The sequence below is a fragment of the Dendropsophus ebraccatus genome, chromosome 1 (genome assembly GCF_027789765.1).
Source record: "Dendropsophus ebraccatus isolate aDenEbr1 chromosome 1, aDenEbr1.pat, whole genome shotgun sequence".
Taxonomy (NCBI): domain Eukaryota; kingdom Metazoa; phylum Chordata; class Amphibia; order Anura; family Hylidae; genus Dendropsophus; species Dendropsophus ebraccatus.
The window spans coordinates 49,988,141-49,995,215 of NC_091454.1; positions in this window are offsets into that span (position 1 = coordinate 49,988,141).

A 7,075-nucleotide genomic window follows, 5' to 3' on the forward strand; every position below is an offset into this window, starting at 1 on the left:
TACGCTGGATAACCCCTTTAAGCCCTTTTTACATTGGTCAAGGAATGTTGCTAGAAACACTCCTACAGCCTAGAAGTGGGTCATGTAATAGTGTCAGCGATCAGCCGAGGAGCTTGGAAAGCGCTTGCTTGTTGGCTGATCGCATCTTTTGTGCAGCTTCACAATTAATTGTCTGAACATCTCTAGGTGTAAAGGGGATGTGCGCTTGTTTGCATCCTTGCGCAGCCTCATAGTGGGCCATGTAAAAGGACACTCAGTGTAGGACTAGGTGGTAGTGGTCTGGTGTTATTCCTTTGGGAAGGGCCCAATCTGGTTATGCCAGGCTGCCCCCGCTTGGTTTTGTATTTGGGTAGTTAAGGAAAATAAAGGGTCCCCCTACCAGCCGGTCACCATCCAGTCTCATATTTCATTTGTTTGATACTCTGCGCTTGACAGTACCTGACTCTTTCCGGTGACCTTGGGGCTGGGTACCAGGGTTATAATGGGTATTGACATGTCAATTCTTTGAGCGGAGAGGCGCAGAGAGCGGCTCCCGTTTAAAGAGATTGAAGGCAGGATTCGGATTTGCAGTGGGTTTTTGCGCGTAATCTCGGACCAATTCCGTAGTGTGAACAGGGCCTAAGTCACACACAGTACAAGCTGCCCCAGCAGAGTTCTGTACTTATTAGGTAAAGCCCCAAGACAGCACTTTAACCTAACTTTACTCAAGTAACACCTACTACCTACACCACAAGCACCCAAGCCAAGTCTTCTGTGTTGTCCATCAGGAGAAAGGGCATTGTGCACCACCAATTTTTGTGATTATCTTTTGTGCACATTCATTCCTAAACCTTACCTTTTACAAAGCCTAATGTTAGTACACCCGGGGGTGGACATCACTACTCCTGGCCACCGTGACAAATGCTTAGTCAAAACACCAACACCTAACCCACTGCTAACAACACCTAGCACTGGCAACCTCCGGATACTGCACAGACGTGCAGTGCATCAGTGAGTGGCCTCTGTGAAAGAAGAGGCAGGGAAGGTAGGTATGTTTCTCTTCTTACTTTCAGCCTGAGCACAGGTTAAAAATCACTAGCTTAATGAAAGACAGCTGTAGTATGTGTGAACATACATTTTTATAAGTGTACATTTTTGGTAACAGTTTACAAAATAGTACTGCTTCTACAACCTCTCTTCTGTATTATGCCTTCTTGTTGTAGGTGTGCTGTGCCTGATATACAGAATAATTTTTTTTTTCTTACTATTTGTAATTGCCCTGTTTTGTTATCCTTGTAGTTTATAAAAACTTTAAAGGGAAAGTATCAGCAAGTTAGAAGCATCTAACCTGCTGTTATCTCCCCAAGCGCACAGAGCACTGAGGATGAAGGTAGTTTTCTTACCTTGATCCTCAGCACTGTTTTCTTGTAGTTTTGTTGTTTAATACGTATGCTAATGAGGTGGTTTGGTGCACTGGGGGTCAACCCGGCCGCACTGCCCCTTCTAATGGATATGGGGGAAGAGCTCTGCAGTGATGTTACTCCGGTGCTGATTACTGCAGAGTGCTGATGAATATTTATCAGAAGGAATGGGCCTGATCATTTGGGCACGGTGGTAGTCCCACCCTCAGTGCACCAAACTGCCTTATTTATGTATCTAATAAACTACAAAGTTCCTGAAAACAGCGCTGAGGCTCAAGGTAAAAAAAAATAATACCTTCATCCTCAGCACACTGTGCGCTTTAGGGGCATATCAAATTAGTTTCCCATTAATGAAAAGTGTCAAAAGACCTAGATGTGTGTAGCTACTTTACTCACAAGTCTATGGAAACAGGTCTATGTCTCCATAGACTTGTGAACTATATTTACCCAGAATGCAGACCACTTACACATGTTCTGCCTGATCTTTTACCAGCTATTAGAGAATAGGGGTAAAGAGGACCTCCATTCCTATATTCTGTCCTTGAAGGGACAAAATATGCAAAAATTAGAATAAAAATTTTTAATAGGTTTCTGCAAGACACATTAGAGCTCTGGTGGTGTGCCGGCCAGAGTTCTAATGTGTCTTGCAGAAACCAATTTACATTTTTCGTTCTTACTTTTGTATATTTTGTCCTGTGAAGGGATGTTTTAACAAAACACACAAAAATTTGAACAAAAAATGTAATAGGTAAAACGATGAATGATCGAGCAGCCATCAGTTATTGATGGTGTATGGTCACCTTTACACGAGCACCATGAGGTGCTTGATCAAGCACTATGCTCAAATGAGCATGCTCGCCCAACACTACTTACTACTATTGAGCTGGAAGTTTCTTCATACAAGCAAGAAGTTCTCCTTCACCTACATACCAGCACAGGTCTCCTGCCCCTTCACAGTCCAGGCTTATCCTCTCCTGGATCCCCTCATACACCGGCACCAGATGTCCGGACCCCCCTAACAATCAAGGCTGATCCTCTCCTTGATCAGCTTACACAATGCCACTAGGCCTCCTGACCTCTCACGTCTGGACTTGTCTTCTCCTGGATCCCCTCACACACCAGTACCAGGTCTCATGACCCCTCACAGTCCAGGCTCATCCTCTCCTGAATCCCCTCACACAGCATCACTAGGTGTCTGGACCTCTCACAGTCCTGGCTCATACTCTGCTGCATCCCCTTACACACCAGTATGAGGTCTGACCCCTCACAGTCAAGGCTCAACTGCTCTTGGATCCCCTCATGCACCAGGTCTGACCTCTCACAGTCCAGGCTTGTCCACTGCTGGATCACCTCACACACTGATACTAGTTCTCCTTACCCCTCAGTGCAGGCTCGTCCTCACCTGGATCCCCTTGCACACCTACACCAGGTCTCCTGACCCCTCACAAGTAAGGCTTGTCTTCCTAGATCTAATATGGCAGAGCGATAGTGGTGTTGCAAAGGCTTGTACAGAAAACAAAATGTGGCACATGGGCATCCCATAAGAGTATGACCAAACAGCTTTAAAAAGTCATCTAGTATTATATAATGGCAGTATATGCTTGAACATAGACACATAAGACAGGGGAGAGATATGGAACACATAAATTCAGACAATGAGGTAGCATAAAGGTAACAGATGTACAAGCTCACTATACTAGCAGCAAACATACAAACTAAGCGCATTAGTATGGTTGATTCGGTCCTTCTTACTGGTAGAATGATCAGGTCAACTAGTACCATATATGTAAGAAATGCTCGGGAGCGCACTCACCCATAAAATCTTTTCTTTATTTTTCCAAAAACGTAAAATCCATCGAGGATGGTGGACACGCCAAACATCTAAAAGTCACGGACGTGACAGCTGCTTCGCGCTTGCCTAGCGCTTCTCAGACGTTGTCGGTTATAAGATTGTTGGACTTTATTCTAAGGGAGCAGCACCAAGATACTCTTACTTACTCCAAACCCGCAACCTCACATTACTCCATTTGTGTTATTTACCCGTAGTGCCGGTACTGTGCCTTGTAGCGATTATTAGGTCAATTAGGTTACTGGTATCTAGTGCTCTAGATCAGACATGTCCAACTCTGGCCTGCAGAAGAGATCAGTGGATTTGATATATTGAGGGGGGCTATATGGGCCATTATTATGGGATTTTCTACTGAATGGGGGAGGGGGGAATGGGGTAACTACTGTGTGAGAGCAACTACTTTATGGGACAATATTAGAGGATACTACTAAGGGAGACAATTCAGCATGGGCTACGGAAGGGGGGGATTTTTAAAATTTAAAGTACTATGAATGGGGAACTTGTATATAAGTTAGTAGGAGGTGTTATAAATGTGCTGTGCCTGTGTGCTCCCTCCGTTTGTATAGAGACTAGAGATGAGAGAACCGGGTTCGAGTCGATCCGAACCCGAATGTTCGGTATTTGATTAGCGGTGGCTGCTGAAGTTGGATAAAGCTCTAAGGTTGTCTGGAAAACATGGATACAACCAATGACTATATCCATGTTTTCCACATAGCCTTAGGGCTTTATCCAAGTTTAGCAGCCACCGCTAATCAAATACCGAAAGTTCGGGTTCGGATCGACTCTAGCATGCTAGAGGTTCGCTCATCTCTAATAGAGACCGCTTGTGTGCTCCCCCGTTTGTATAGAGACCCTCTGTGTGTGCCCCCCGTTTGTATAGAGACCCCCTGTGTGCTCCCCCCATTTGTATAGAGACCCCCTGTGTGCTCCCCCTGTTTGTATAGAGACATCTGCTGTGTGCTCCCCAGTAGTATATAGCCCCCCTGTGCTCCCACTCCAATATAGCATATAACATAAAAAAAACCACTGGTTCCGGGCTTCTCCTCTTCTCTTCACTCTTGTGGCCGCGCTGCAGCCGCCCAAGAGGCCGCTTTTCCCTTGTCCTGGTGCGGGCACAGCGGTGTCACTCGAGCGCCAACACCAGAGACAGAAAGCGGCCTCTTGTGACCGCTGCGGCCACAAGAGTGACTGACAGGGAGGGAGCCAATTGCTCCCTCTCTATCAGTGCTGCTGCAGGTAACTAATATCACCCTTAGGCCATAAAACAATCTCCATTCTAGTTGACAGAGGGACCAGGTCCATTAGCTCAATACAATTTGGAATTGTCACATAGAGTAAGCTATTTTCTAGTGGGCAGAGGGACCAGGTGTTTAGCCCACTTGGATTTAGCATTCTTACATAGAGTAAGCAATTTCCTAGTGGGCAAAACCCACTTGGATTTAGTCTCATCTGTGCTGCTACTGTCAGCCACAGAGCTACGACATGTAGGGCGACAGCTGCTCTGTACACACATGAGATAAGGGCCATAAACCAGCCTACTAGCTGGAGTTTGGACACTAATGCTGCATTGCATGTTTTTTTCTTTGCTGTACAATATGCAGTTTTCTTTGATGGACTTTTAGTTATTAGAGGTCATATTATACACTGTCAGGGACAAAGCCCCTTATAGAGAGAGGGTTTACTATTTATTCTTCATGTAAAATGAAAGTCATAATCTCTATGTGTTAAATGTGAGGTGCTATTTAGTTATGTATTTAGTATTTTATCTATTTAGTAACAATACTGTATCCACTGCGAAAACCAATATAATCAGTATTATCTCCATACAGTGGCCATACAGTGATTTTTCTCTTCGTGTGAGATCACAAAGACAATATCTTTTAACTGCATCTTGTCTCTGTGGAGTATGATGCCCCTCATTAGGGTACCATATGGTAATAATGACCTCCCCAATATTGCACCCAATTACAAATAATGCCCCAAGGGTCACCCCACTTACCAATGCCATTTTATTAAATATTGTGCAGTGTGTATAAAACACCTCAGTATTACCTGCCACAGACCGGTTTTACACCCATATGGATATAAAAACAAAAACATGTAGGATCGTCCTTCCTTGAATTATTTCTTGTCTTCTCAACACAATATTTAAAAGTAGTAATCTATACTTGTATTTAAAAAAAATCATCTGATTTTGGTTATTTTTTTATCCTTTGACATAGCATAGAATTTCTGCATGCAATATATTGGATTGTTCATTTCCATTACTTCATAGTACTTTTCTCTCCAAACTGTGCCCCATAACGTGGCCTAGATTCCCAGGTCATTGCCTCCTTATGTCCCTATTGTTAAAGATCTTGTAATCTATGTTGGAAGATTTAAAAAGAACAAAAGAATAAAAAACAGATGGTTTCATTAATTTCCTATTGAGACAGTCAATGTCTGAACAGATCCTGAGTGTCCTGATGGTCTGCAAATGAATTCTTCATTTCAATTGTAAAGATTAAAATAATAAGGCTGTGTTTACATGCTGTGTTTTTGTTGCATTTTTTAACATGTGTTTTTATGTCTTGATTGGTGAGACTCACTGAGATACCAGGAAGTTTTGAGAACCAAATGTATTATTATGTAGAGTATAACTTGTAAGATCATGGTAGGTAAAATACAACGTAATTGTAAAGATATATTAGGACTAGAGATGAGCGAACCTCGAGCAAGCTCGAGTCAATCCAAACCCGAACTTTCGGCGTTTGATTAGCGGTGGCTGCTGAAGTTGGATAAAGCCCTAAGGCTATGTGGAAAACATGGATATAGTCATTGGCTGTATCCATGTTTTCCAGACAACCTTAGAGCTTTATCCAACTTCAGCAGCCACCGCTAATCAAATGCGATTGTTCGGGTTCAGATGGACTCGAACCCGAACCCGGTTCGCTCATCTCTAATTAGGACCAAAATGGTTCTAATCTATATAATAATACATTTGGTTTAAAGTGAATGTTCCATCAGGTATATCACTTAAGTTTTTTATATGAATAGACCGGGCCGGCACAGGGATGCTGATGCTGCGGCCCTTTTTTTTGAACCACGGCCTAGTTCCTGCATTCAGCACCATTCTATTCCCAGGCACTTGCCCAGCCTGAAGCACTGGAGGCAGGCCCGCCCAATCCCTAGCTGACAAATACCCTCCCCTCTGTGACACTTTTAAAAAAAAGGGCCGTGGCATCAGCATCCCCTCAATGGCGCCAGTCCTATTTATATAAAAAACTTAAAGTGATGTACCTGATGGTACATTCGCTTTAACAACTTTTGGCCTATGTTAACACAGTGTTGTTTTATGCAAAATAATGGCTATTGTTTTTAAAATAATGTCCATTATTGTGGGATTGTTATTTTTTTAATAAAACACTTTTCTTGTGTCCTGTGTTTATTCTTTTTTCCTTTGTTTATTCTTTTTTTACCGGCTTAGTAGTGAAAATGGCTAACACTGACCCTTACCCCCATTATTACCCCAGTACCCACTGCACCAGGGGTACTGGAAGAGCCTGGTACCAGTAGTCCCAGAGCATCAAAATTGGCCCTCCTGGACTGAGCGGTGGCAGGCTGGTATAATTAGGCTGGGGGGGGGGCAAAATAAATGGCCCTTCCCACCCTGGTACTACTAGGCGGCTGCTGTTTGGTTTATTAACCTGGCTAGTTATGGAAATAGGGCGAACCCAACACTTTTTTTGACTGGGGTAATAATTGAGGGAATTAGTGTTAGCCATTTTATACCGGGTAACACTAAGCCCCAACTTAGCAATGGATGCAATCTATCAGATGTCAAAAA